Source organism: Camellia sinensis, chromosome 6, assembly GCF_055761805.1.
Source record: "Camellia sinensis isolate YWXY chromosome 6, ASM5576180v1, whole genome shotgun sequence".
In the NCBI taxonomy this organism is placed as follows: domain Eukaryota; kingdom Viridiplantae; phylum Streptophyta; class Magnoliopsida; order Ericales; family Theaceae; genus Camellia; species Camellia sinensis.
The window spans coordinates 204,727,501-204,741,437 of record NC_138966.1 but is presented as its reverse complement, the minus strand read 5'-3'; the positions used below and the strand labels follow the sequence as shown (position 1 = coordinate 204,741,437).

Below are 13,937 nucleotides of genomic sequence, written 5' to 3'. Positions count from 1 at the left end.
AAATAGTACGAATTAAAATAAAAGTGAGTTATATTATACCTTGATTCACCAAAATATATTTTACGTATGTTTTGGGTTATCATAAATTATATTAATATTTTGATTACGTTAATTATTTTCTGAACTCAATTTGCTTAAATTGAAACCCACGGATATGTTTGTTTAACTTTTAAAAATTATTTGACAATGGTTTTATAAATAATTATTTTTTGTAAGTACCACCACGGGAGTCCCATGCATTGGGGGACTTAAATAACCATTGGCCTCTGTTTGGCTACTTTGTGGTCCTCTGTTTGTCATAGATCCATTGACCTCTGTTTTATTCTGTACCGTGGTTATGGTTATTTATTCACATAATTTTCGTATTTTAGTTTTTGCCACTTTGAATAATTTGTTTATTCAAATTGAGTTATGTAAATGTTTTACCTTAACTAACTATTCATGGTTATTTCGTATTGTCTATACTCTTGGCATAATATTTCTCACTCTGTTGTGTGCTTATAGTTGTTATCCTTTCAAGTGACGAGATGTAAGGAAGACCCATAACCTCATGTAGTGGAACCCGAACAAGAATTGATGTTAATCCATTATTTTATTTTATTTTTTCCCTTTTCTTCCTTTTATTTTTTTTTTTTTACTAGGACCGGTCACTGCAAAATAAAAAATAATTAAAAGCCTTATAGATGTACTTTCTTTTATCAAAATAATCGAATGAAGTAAATTTTCTATTTAATTATTTTCTTACTTTCATTTTACCTCCGCCTACACCATTTAATTTATTATACTTAAAATTAATTAACAAGTTATAATTCCAATCCTAAACCCCTAGAATTGAATCATGACAAGTTTGACTTGGTTCAAAAATAACTAAGCTAAATTCGATTCGTGAAATAAATGAACTTATTCAAATCAATTTGGTTTGGATGCTTTCTTTATTGAGCTTTTTATTGAAGTCAACTATGGTGATTCCGGTGCAATCGAAAGGATTTTTGTGTTGATAGGTAATTAGTAAATGGGAATAAAAAAATGAAGTATTCTATCTCAAAAAATTAAATAAATTTTGTAATTTTACATATCATATAAAATCTACTATCTATTATTTCCATCATTCTTACCTATTGCATCTCCAATCAAGGATGAGGGAGCATGGCCCAGGAGAGCCACATGCCCCTCAACTTTCTAAAATCTATATTTTAGTATAGATTTATAAATACATAAATTTCTTCTAGCTTGAGATTTTTTTGTCTAATTGGCTCAAAACCTAAGTGGACATATGAAAAAGTTTTGAAATTATAAATTGACTCTAAAAACCTGAAAAAATTACAAAAAACATAAGTAGTTATTAAAAAATTATATTTTCATATAAACTTAGAAAGAGTATTTATATACGTTTAATTATAGCACTAAGAGTTGAAATAAAAAATAGTTTAGATTATATTTCTAAATTAGAAAGTGAATTAAATAGATTAAATTTTCTTTTGTCTATTGACTTGAACAATATATAATAAATTATAGTAAAAGAATTACTAGTATTAAAATAAAATATCATTGGAAAAGACAAGTGTAAATTATCAACGAAAGTTTTTGCAAGAATTAATATTAAATTAGATCCGCAAATCCGTAATTAAAATTAGTATCAGAATCCGATTTCTTGGCCTTACCAATACTCTAACAATCTAACAATTTCCATGCACCCATTTTTTTGTAAATTTTTGTTCAACAAATAAAAAAAAAAAAAAAATTCATTTCCAAAAAAGAGTGTGTTACTACTGTATGTCAAGTTATTGATCTTAGGTCTCTTACATAACCAAAGAAGCAGTTTCTAAAGTTATAATTTGAGATAGGAAACGAAACAGATCTGTGTTGAGCCTGATCTAAGGAAGGAAAGGTTGAGGTTAGCCATCTCAGTAAACTGAAAGCTTGCCAATGCCAGAATCCCACGCCGACTACGTTCAGGTAACGATCAAAGTCTTTAGATACTATTTTGATTTTGGAAGCATAGTGGATCTAAAATCAAAATATCTTAAAATTATAAGAAGTAATAAGTTTTACTTTTTTATGAGTTTTTATCACCATTTCTATATTCAAGATCTATTATTAGATCGTACTCAAGTACTAGTACTAATCCCAAACTGTCAATAACGTCGTATGTGATGACCGGGTACATTGTCCACCTCGTCCTCTTGAGTTATGTTGGATTTACTTTCGTTAGAATGTCGGGTTTTAATGTATAGTCTTGTTAACTGTTAGGTTCATTGTTTTGAAAACTTTTTCTCAAAAAGTTTCGTTCTTATTTATTTTTATCCCGATTTTACTTGTTTAGAATGGTGCGAGGTTAGATCCGGAGTACTTTGGGCCGAACTGGAATTTTTCCTTGCTGGAGGGCAGTGCCACACGTGCGGAGGCTTGAGCCGCACATGCGGGAGAGGGAGGCCACATGTGTGGAAAACAAGGGATTTTCAAGGGCTCTACTACATTATATGCAGGTGCGGTTGGAGGTGCAGGGTGAGATTGCCACACGTGCGGGGGTGAGTGCCGCACGTGTGGGAGGTACGCTCCGTACGTGCGAGAATGGGTGTCGCACGTGCGGGACTCCGCTGAATCTAAAAATTTTACTTTTCTCTCTCTTTAGGCTAAGTGTATATCACTTTATCATTATATCTCTCTCTCTAAAAACACTTTTCTCCCCATTCTCTCTACATTTCCTACACCAAATTAGATTAAAGCCTTGATTTCTTGAAACCCATTGGGATTTTGATCCTTGTTCCTTCACCAAAGTTGGATAACTTTTCAAGGGCTTTGTTGTGTGCAGTGAAGATCGGGTTTCAACAGCGTTGGATTTGGGGCTTTCATCTTTTTTCTTCTCCAAAACTTGAGGTAGTGATTTTCTTAGAGTTATATATATATTTTTGCAAGATTTAGTTGATTTTTCGAAAACCCTTCTGATAGTGTTGAAACTTGATTTTTGGTTCAAGAATGTAAGTGATTTTGAAAGTGGGTTTATCCCTTCTTTCTTTTGAAATAATCTCTTGAAGGTTTTGAACTTCATTGATTGAGGAAAGATGATTTTTGGAGAGATTCTTTCAAATGGTTTGTGTGTGTGTAGTTGTGGTGAGAAAACCTAGAAATTTAGGTTTGAAAGGTGTTGAGAACCCATGGAAGACATTGTTATTATATTATTTTTGTGCCAAAATGAATATTTGATTGGAAAATTTCTTATATTTATGTATATAAATGACGAATTTCATGGAATATGAGAATTATCGATTTTGGAAGTTGTTGTTCAAAATGTTGATATAGTCTTGAAATGATTAAATTGTTGGGAAAGTACGAAGTATGAAAATGTTGCTACTTATTAATGGATTTAAATGAATATATGGTTATCTTGTGAAATAACATTGAAAGGAGAAATGAGGATTTTGATTATTATGGAAATAATGTGTGGGATAATTGAAAATGGAGGAATGTTATGTGGCATTGCTAATTGTTGCATTCGCATACCCATTCAATTGGTTGTTGCAAATTTTGAACTTGAATTTTGAAAACTTTTGCATTGAGAAAAGAAGGTTTGCAAATAAATTTTCATGGAATTGCTTTGGGGTAAATACGTTGGTAAGTCCAGATATGAGGTGTAGATGAAATTGATTAAGTTGGCGTAAGTGTCAGGGGTGAAAGACCGAAAACACGCGTGGAGGAGGTACTACGTCCCTTCCGGTTAGTTACTAGTAAAGTGGGGTTTTGGTAGTGCTAGTTATGCCTACTTGCAGACACCAACCTAGGGATTACCTGAGTCATATTTACTGCCCCTTAAGTTAAATTGATAACTTTTGAATTGTTGAAATTTCAAGATATTATTAAGCATAATAGTTTTCAAAAGACGAAAATGTGATTTTCTTTCAACAAGCATAGCATGACATGTGCATTTCATTTCGTGAGGCTTGTATAAAATGTATATATTTTGTTAAAGATTTCCTACAGAGCTTTATACTCACCCTATGGGATTTTGTGCAGGAAAAGAAGTGGTGGTTCCACCTAACTAAGGGTGTGGATGTGTGTGTTGAAAGCACAAGACTCTCATTTTGTTGTGACCTTATTTTTGTAAGCCAAGGGCTATAATTGTATGGGTTCCAGAAACCATTTTTGTGTAACCGGGCTTAAGCCTTAGAATTTGTAAGCCTTGAGGGTATTTATTTATTTTTGGATTAAATGTTCTACATGCTATAGATTCATGCACTAAAAATCATTGAATGTATATTCGTATGTGAAACTATTTAGTACGAACCTCATGATCATGTAAAGCAAGTGTTAGGGATTTATTTCAGTTTATCATAAGGAGCCATGGTTGTTGTACTATCATTATGCAAAAATTTTGGGGCGTTACATCGTAATTTTTTACAAAATCTATTAAATATTGGTGGTGCTAAAGATATAGAATTTAATAGGAAAAAAAAATTGATAAAACATCTCAATAAATCGTATATTATCAATAATAACTAGGTTTAGTATCTTAATTTTTTTTTTATAATTATTTTCACAACATCGCCACATTATCAAGCCACATCATTTGTGCAAATTTGAGTTGCAAAAGTTTCGAGCTACGTAGCATCACCTTTATAAATAATTCTTTTAATTTGTTCCTTTTAAATTTAAATATATACTTTTATTTTTTTCTTTATTTTCAATAGTTTCTATAATTTCCAATAATCAAATGTTTATTTTATGACAGAAATCACCTTTATGATGTTATAAAGTCTACATTTAAATATTTATTTTCTATATTTTTTATAATACTTGCTAATTTGTTCATATTGGTATTTTTTTTTTTCTCCTTTTGTGATGAATATATGTACAAATATGTAGAATTATTACTTGTTCTTTTGATAAAATCTCTCAATAAAATATTTATTTTTGTTTGGAGAATATCATTACAATCTAAATCAATGTTGTGATTAGAAATGCGGTTAAGAGGGTGTTTGGGGTGCATTACAAAAGTGTACTTATTTATTTTTTTTATTTTTTTGAGTCATATCATCTCTATATTTTTTTGTACATCTTCTTATAAAAAATGAAAAAATGCACTTATTTAAATCATCCCAAATAACCTCTAAGTTTGTTGGGGTCAAAACATGACGGAGTGGATAACACTATTATAGACATAACATTTTATTTTAATATTACCCCTTTGAGCTAAAATTCTGATTCTGCCATTGCCTCCAATACTTCATAATTTTTGTATTAACTTCAAATTTGATTAAAAAAATGACTAAAGGTATGTTTCAATCATTTCATGTCATATTATATCAAATTAAAGAGAATACAATTTTTTCACCAAATTAAGAATGAACTTAATCTTAGATTATATTTTTATTCAAATTTAATACATTTAAAAAAATAAGAATTAGAAATAGTTTTCTTTCATAAAAAAATAATTAAAATAGAGTATTAGGATAAGTTTGAATTTTTATTTATTTATTTTTTTGAGATGAAAATGGAGAATAAGAATTAAAACCAAATTTTAACTCAAATTTAATAAGGAAAAAATTTAAAATAATAATAATAAGGATTGGAAATACTTTTATTTCACAATGATATTGTTGGCTTTTTAGCTTTCGAAGAGTATTATTGTAATTGCGAGCGTGCCAGCAAGGATCAATCAGTCCTTACAGAAAATTAATTACCAACTAATTATCAGACGATTGCGTTTTAGTTCTTTCAGTCTCAATGAAGAGGACTTTTACTGGTGGCTTGATTTAGGAGAATTAAGCAAAATAACAATTAAATGAAGAACAGTTGAAGTATTTCATTAACATGAAAAAACTTACAATGATTTAAACTCAGCCTCGTAAAGGTTTACAGCAACATTCTACTTGAAATTACTCCTATGAACAAAGTACAGTGCAGGAATTTAAAGTACAGAAAATGTAAGACTGGAAATGTAAAACTGAAATAAGTATAATAAGACTGGTTTTTTTTATCTGAGTCTGGAGGCTTTTTCTGGGGCCTTCTCAACTATTTATACTGCTCAAGGATGACCATCGAACTGCATTTGTAAAAGTCGAACTGCTCCTCCATGATCGCTGATCATGTTGCCTCAAAATTAGCTCCATTACGCCATTACTTGCAGTTAGGCTTCCCTCCTCAATTTGAATTTGAAATGTGAGTAACTGTTGAAGCCACATCACCTTGCATCTCTTTGTTGATCCACTGCTACTCAGATCTCGAAATAACCAATACTAATTGCCACGTATATGATCAGGATCGAAGACTTGAATAGTCTTCCCATATTACCTTTATTTTGCCATGCGTCGAATTGTAATTGGCTTGTAGAAAATATGTAGTCAACAGATATAAATTTATTTGAGACAGTTTATTATAAAGTAAAAAATATAAATCAAAAGTATATATCTATCATGTTTAGTTAATTAATTCTTTTACTTAATTCCAATCAAATAGAAACCGGACCAACTAATGTATTACACTTATGGCTGTGCAAAATACTGTTCAATTCATTAAAATCGTACCGATTCGTATCAATTCGCATTATTCTAACTGCTAACTGCGATTTAAACTTTAAAATTTATAATCCGTCAATCGAACCGCTCCGCTTTGCTATAGTTAATACATATATATATTTTTAATTTTCAATAAAATATCAATGTAAAAATGAGTGTGAGAGAGATTTAAGATATAAAATTTATTACAAATGAGAGGGAGATTTATGAGCTGAATTGGGCCGTGGTAATGGTCAGGCAAATTGTGGGCCGAGCACAATTGGGCCGTGGTAGCTTGGGCTTGTCCGGAAGGGTTTTGCTTGGTTAAGGCACAGGGAATGTGGGACCGAGCTACTTGGCTTGTTGGTGCGGAAACCGGTCTACTGGGAGTTCAGCCGAGATGTCTGCCTGTCTCCACGGGCTCCACGGTTCATGCGTTAGCTCGGCAGGAAGACCGACGGCTAACCGGCTCGACCTACCTCGAGCTTGGCTTGCCGGAATGCAGCTGAGTTCGGTTGTACAGGAGCTCGAAGAATAGTTCATTAAGGTATACCGCGCAGCGCGATCAGGAGAAACCGAGGAGGTTCCGCCGGTCTGCCGAGCTCCGCCGAGGTATCCTAACAGTCTGGTTAAGTGGAGGTTACTGGATTTGTGCTGACAAATGGGATAGCAGCACCACGTGTCGAGAGACTAATGAGAGTAGATTTGGGGCGCAGAAGGTATATAAGCGAGTCTACGCCCCCATACCTAGATAGATGAACATTTGGTAAGAGAAACACTTACACTCAACTCCTTCCTCACTCTCTTTATCCTCAGGTGTGTGTTAACTTGGTCGTCGGAGGGGTTTTCCGGCCACACACCGCCGGGTAGCTCACTGTTGTTGTGCACGCAGGTGATCGAACAAAAATGGAGCTTGGAAGAAAGGAATACGGGCTTGCCTAAATATTTGCTCCCCGTACAATTGGCGCCGTCTGTGGGAACTTGACAGACAAAACCTTGTCTTCCAGGCTCATCTGATCGCCGCCCATGGCGAACAACGACAAGATTCCATTGTCTGCCATCGACGGAATTACCCCGGAGTCAGGCAGACGGAGAGAATGGCATCCCACCATCGTTCCTCCGATGGCGGACCTGGAGACTTCTCTAGGAGGACATTCAAGAGATGCGCGGGATAAGCGCGGAAGAAGTTATGGTCATTCGCGTAGTCCAGACGGTCATCGGCGCCGGAGAGAATCACATGCCAGACGTCTGGAACACAAGTTAAGGGACCAGGACGCCGTCATCCGGCGAATGGCAGCAGAGATGGAGGAGTTGAAGCGGCATGTCAAAGGGAAAGGTGTAGCTAGAGTGGGAGACCGCAGTGAGCACACCCAACCCCGCCGTTCGTGCAGTCAGAGCCAGCGGCGTACTCCGTCCATCTCAATCGCCAGAAGTTACAAGGTTGGAGATTCCGACGTGCACGTAGAGAAGTCCAGCGTGCAAGACAGCACCTATCAACCCTCACGTCTGGCGACGACGTCGAGGTATTCTTATTCCGCTCGTTCAAAGGATTTGCGGGCAGTCTTGAAGGAATGGGCTCGCCGGCGAGAGGCTCAGAGGGTACCAGCGTTCCAGCGGCTATCCTATAGGGTTCACGCCAGTGAAGAGGTCGGAATGCCTCCATCTCGCCTAGCTGCGCCTCTCCATCTAGATACAGACTTGGCAAGGCTGAGCGCTACCCCTTTCTCCGTGGGGATAGAAACAACACCGCTCCCTATGAGCTTCCACCAGCCTCAGTTCACGCTCTACGATGGCAAAACCGATCCCTATAGGCATGTAAGCCACTTCCGACAGGTCATGGCCGAACATAGGCGGAATGACGCTCTTATGTGCCTTATCTTCCCGTCAAGTATGGGCGAGCTGGGCTTGAAATGGTTTAAGAGGCTGCCGGAAGGGAGCATAGAAAGGTGGCAGCAGTTGGCCGAAGCCTTTGTGACGCGCTTCAAAACCAACACCAAAACGCCAATGAGCACATCCGAGTAGAGGATGATGTAGCGGCGTCCCCCGCGAAGACAACCTCGGTGGCAACAGACAAAAAGGCCTTACAAGATAATTGGTCTGGCGGTAAGGAGGCATACCACTTAGAAGATTTGGATGGCAAAGGCGCACCCCGGCCATGGAATGCGGCTAACTTCAAACTATCATATTCTTATCGTTCTTAAGTAATCTTTTGAGGAAGAACTTGTTTCCCCTACACTTCTGAATGTGATACTCTTTTTGTCAATGTAATAGAAGTGAATTACTTTTGCTGAAGAACTTTTCTGATTTAGCCGAGATGATTTACTCCAGCCAAATGAGTTGATGATTTGCTCAACTCTGAAGTTTCGGCCGAGATGATGTACTCCGGCCAAATGAGTTGATGATTTGCTCAACTCTAAAGTTTCGGCCGAGATCATGTACTCCGGCCAAATGAGTTGATGATTTGCTCAACTCTGAAGTTTCGGCCGAGATGATGTACTCCGGCCAAATGAGTTGATGATTTGTTCAACTCTGAAGTTTCGGCCGAGATGATGTACTCCGGCCAAATGAGTTGATGATTTGTTCAACTCTGAAGTTTCGACCAAGAGGATATACTCCGGCCAAATGAGTTGAAGATTTGCTCAACTCTGAAGTTTCGGCCAAGAGGATGTACTCCGGCCAAATGAGTTAATAATTTGCTCAACTCTAAAGTTTCGACCGAGATGATGTACCCCGGCCAAATGAGTTGATGATTTATTCAACTCTGAAGTTTCGGCTAAGAAGATGTACTCCGGCCAAATGAGTTGATGATTTGCTCAACTCTAAAGTTTCGGCCGAGATGATGTACTTCGGCCAAATGAGTTGATGATTTGCTAAACTCTGAAGTTTCGGCCGAGATGATGTACTCCGGCCAAATGAGTTGATGATTTGCTCAACTCTGAAGTTTCAGCCGAAAGGATGTACTCCGGCCAAATGAGTTGATGATTTGCTCAACTCTGAAGTTTCAGCCGTGATAATGTACTCCGGCCAAATGAGTTGATGATTTGCTCAACTCTGATGTTGCTCGTTAAGAATGAAGTCGCGGAGCGGACCTTGCTTGCCTTCTTTGGAGTTCCTTGCCGAACTAATCTTTCTCGCCAAGAAGGAAGTCGCGGAGCGAACCTTACTCGCCTTCCTTGGAGTTCCTTGCCGAGCTGATCTTGCTCGCCAAGAAGGAAGTCGCGGAGCGGACCTTGCTCGCCTTCTTTGGAGAACCTTGTCGAGCTGATGTTGCTCGCCAAGAAAGAAGTCGCGGAGCGGACCTTGCTCGCCTTCTTTGGAGTTCCTTGCTGAGCTGATGTTTCTCACCAAGAAAGAAGTCGCGGAGCGGACCTTGCTCGCCTTCTTTGGAGTTCCTTGCCGAGCTGATATTGCTCGCCAAGAAGGAAGTCGCGGAGCGAACCTTGCTCGCCTTCTTTGTAGTTCCTTGCCGAGCTGATGTTGCTCGCCAAGAAGGAAGTCGCAGAGCGGACCTTGCTCGCCTTCTTTGGAGTACCTTGTCGAGCTGATGTTGCTCGCCAAGAAGGAAGTCACGGAGCGGACCTTGCTCGCCTTCCTTGGAGTTCCTTGCCGAGCTAATCTTGCTCGCCTTCTTTGGAGTACCTTGCCGAGCTAATGTTGCTTGCCAAGAAGGAAGTCGCGGAGCGGACCTTACTCGCCTTCTTTGGAGTTCCTTGCCGAGTTGATGTTGCTCGCCAAGAAGGAAGTCGCGAAGCGGACCTTGCTCGCCTTCCTTGGAGTTCCTTGCCGAGCTGATGTTGCTTGCCAAGAAGGAAGTCGCGGAGCGAACCTTGCTCGCCTTCCTTGGAGTTCCTTGCCGAGCTGATCTTGCTCGCCAAGAAGGAAGTCGCGGAGCGGACCTTGCTCGCCTTCTTTGGAGTACCTTGCCGAGCTGATGTTGCTCGCCAAGAAAGAAGTCGCGGAGCGAACCTTGCTCGCCTTCTTTGGAGTTCCTTGCCGAGCTGATGTTTCTCGCCAAGAAGGAAGTCGCGGAGCGGACCTTGTTCGCCTTCTTTGGAGTTCCTTGCCGAGCTGATATTGCTCGCCAAGAAGGAAGTCGCGGAGCGGACCTTGCTCGCCTTCTTTGTAGTTCCTTGCCGAGCTGATCTTGCTCGCCAAGAAGGAAGTCGCGAAGCGGACCTTGCTCGCCTTCTTTGGAGTACCTTACCGAGCTGATGTTGCTCGCCAAGAAGGAAGTCGCGGAGCGGACCTTGCTCGCCTTCTTTGGAGTTCCTTGCCGAGCTGATATTGCTCGCCAAGAAGGAAGTCGCAGAGCGAACCTTGCTCGCCTTCCTTGGAGTTCCTTGCCGAGCTGATCTTGCTCGCCAAAAAGGAAGTCGCGAAGCGGAGCTTGCTCGCCTTCTTTGGAGTACCTTGCCGAGCTGATGTTGCTCGCTAAGAAGGAAGTCGCGGAGCGGACCTTGCTCGCCTTCCTTGGAGTTCATTGCCGAGCTGATGTTGCTTGCCAAGAAGGAAGTCGCGGATCGGACCTTGCTCGCCTTCCTTGGAGTTCCTTGCCGAGCTGATCTTGCTCACCTTCTTTGGAGTGCCTTGCCGAGCTGATGTTGCTTGCCAAGAAAGAAGTCGCGAAGCGGCCCTTGCTCGCCTTCTTTGGAGTTCCTTGCCGAGCTAAGGTTTCTCTCTAAGAAGGAAGTTGCGGAGCGGACCATGCTCGTCTTCTTTGGAGTTCCTTGTCGAGCTGATCTTGCTCGCCAAGAAGGAAGTCGCGGAGCGGACTATTCTCGCCTTCTTTGTAGTTCCTTGCCGAGCTGATCTTGCTCGCCAAGAAGGAAGTCGCGAAGCGGACCTTGCTCGCCTTCTTTGGAGTACCTTGCCGAGCTGATGTTGCTCGCCAAGAAAGAAGTCGCGGAGCGGACCTTGCTCGCCTTCTTTGGAGTTCCTTGCCGAGCTGATGTTGCTCGCCAAGAAAGAAGTCGCGGAGCAGACCTTGCTCGCCTTCCTTGGAGTTTCTTGCCGAGCTGATCTTGCTCGCCAAGAAGGAAGTCGCGGAGCGAACCTTGCTCGCCTTCTTGGGAGTACCTTGCCGAGCTGATGTTGCTCGCCAAGAAAGAAGTCGCAGAGCAGACCTTGCTCGCCTTCCTCGGAGTTCCTTGCCGAGTTGATGTTGCTCGCCAAGAAGGAAGTCACGGAGCGGGCCTTGCTCACCTTCCTTGGAGTTCCTTGCCGAGCTGATCTTGCTCGCCAAGAAGGAAGTCGCGGAGCGGACCTTGCTCACCTTCTTGGGAGTACCTTGCCGAGCTGATGTTGCTCGCCAAGAAGGAAGTCACGGAGCAGACCTTGCTCACCTTCTTGGGAGTACCTTGCCGAGCTGATGTTGCTCGCCAAGAAGGAAGTTGCGGAGCAGACCTTGCTCGCCTTCTTTGGAGTTCCTTGCCGAGCTGATGTTTCTCGCCAAGAAGGAAGTCGCAGAGCGGACCTTGCTCGCCTTCTTTGGAGTTCCTTGCTGAGCTGATATTGCTCGCCAAGAAAGAAGTCGCGGAGCAGACCTTGCTCGGCTTCTTTAGAGTTCCTTGCCAAGCTGATGTTTCTCGCCAAGAAGGAAGTCGCGGAGCGGACCTTACTCGCCTTCTTTGGAGTTCCTTGCCCAGCTGATATTGCTCGCTAAGAAGGAAGTCGCAGAGCGGACCTTGTTCATCTTCTTTAGTTCCTTGCCGAGCTGACCTTGCTCGCCAAGAAGGAAGTGGCAGAGCGGACCTTGCTCGCCTTCTTTGGAGTTCCTCGCCGAGCTGATTTTGCCCGCTAGGAAGGCAAGTTGAGGCTTTAGCCAAGCAAGCCAAGAAACCGAGCAAAAGGAATAGAGCGGTTGATGTCCTACAAACTAAGGACCGATGAAGAGTCTACCCCGGTCAGATCATGCAATCCCAGTCACGCTTGCGTGGACGGAATTAAGGGGCAATTGAGAGGGAGATTTATGAGCTGAATTGGGCCGTGGTAATGATCGGGCAAATTGTGGGCCGAGCACAATTGGGCCGTGGTAGCTTGGGCCTGTCCGGAAGGGTTTTGCTTGGTTAAGGCACAGGGCATGTGGGACAGAGCTACTTGGCTTGTTGGTGCGGAAGCCGGTTTACTGGGAGTTCGGCCGAGATGTCTGCCTATCTCCACGGGCTCCACGGTTCATGCGTTAGCTCGGCAGGAAGACTGACGGCTAACCGGCTCGACCTACCTCGAGCTTGGCTTGCCGGAATGCAGCCGAGTTCGGTTGTACTGGAGCTCGGCGAATGGTTCATTAAGGTATACCGCGCAGTGCGGTCAGGAGAAACCGAGGAGGTTCCGCCGGTCTGCCGAGCTCCGCCGAGGTATCCTAACAGTTTGGTTAGGTGGAGGTTACTGGATTTGGGCTGACAGATGGGATAGCAGCACCATGTGTCGAGAGACTAATGGGAGTAGATTTGGGGCGCAAAAGGTATATAAGCGAGTCTGCGCCCCCATGCCTGGATAGATGAACATTTGGTAAGAGAAACACTTACACTCAACTCTCTCCTCACTCTCTCTATCCTCAGGTGTGTGCTAACTTGGTCGTCGGAGGGGTTTTCCGGCCACACACCGCCGGGTAGCTCACTGCTGTTGTGCACGCAGGTGATCGGACAGAAACGGAGCTTGGAAGAAAGGAATATGAGCTTGCCTAAATATTTACTCCCCGTACAACAAATTCATGGTTATATATATGAAACATATATGTAAAATTACTTTATGTTATATATATAAAAAGTATTATAGAAATTAATGTTATATATTATGTAAATGTATGATAATTAGTTAAAATATTTTTTAATCCGCCAATTTGTAAAAAACCACCCAAAGAGTAATTTATCAATTCGTAAATCCACGAAGCCATCACTTAATTTATAATTTTATTCTCAAATTATCCGAATCAAACCGTGCTTAACCCTAATCACCTTCTCTCAAAATAAAATAAGGTAGATACAGTTCTGTACTACATAAAAAAGAGCCAATATAATAATTTTTCTTACCAAAATATTTAGGCAGAATATATACAATATATATACGGTATAAAAATTGGAGAAAATATATAAATAATGATTTGAACATGAAACCCTAAAATACGGCTCCCAGCCTATTATCACCCCTCGCTCAACCCAGCGCCTTCACTCATCACTGACTCACGATTCATTCCGACGATCTCAACTCACGAGTCTTTCCCTCTCCTTCATCTTCTTCTTCTCCACCACCTCGCACCACACCACAAATATACCAGATATACATATATATATATATATATATATATTAGGATTTTAATTATTTAATTTTAAGAATTATGAAATTGACTCTGAAATTGAAGAGACATGATGCGTTCGAGAATTCAGACACCGCGAAGAAGAAGAAGAAGTTGGATCACTGACAAGTCCTCTTCTCATCCCACCCACACCC

At 40.9% G+C, this 13,937-nt stretch overlaps 1 protein-coding gene across 9 annotated transcripts in view; it reads left to right on the top strand.

Annotated features, from left to right (window-relative positions):
• Window positions 1–13,576: 13,576 nt before the first annotated feature.
• The window catches only part of LOC114308061 (hAT dimerization domain-containing protein), a 5,918-nt gene continuing 5,557 nt past the window's right edge, over window positions 13,577–13,937 (top strand). For 3 of the 9 annotated variants that reach the window (XM_028253852.2, XM_082873007.1, XM_028253581.2), the window contains exon 1: window positions 13,577–13,937. This exon is cut by the window's right edge and continues 48 nt beyond it. The gene's annotated coding sequence lies outside the window, so the exon portion shown is untranslated. The other 6 variants (XM_028253642.2, XM_082873008.1, XM_028253778.2 and 3 more) reach the window with 3 other exon arrangements.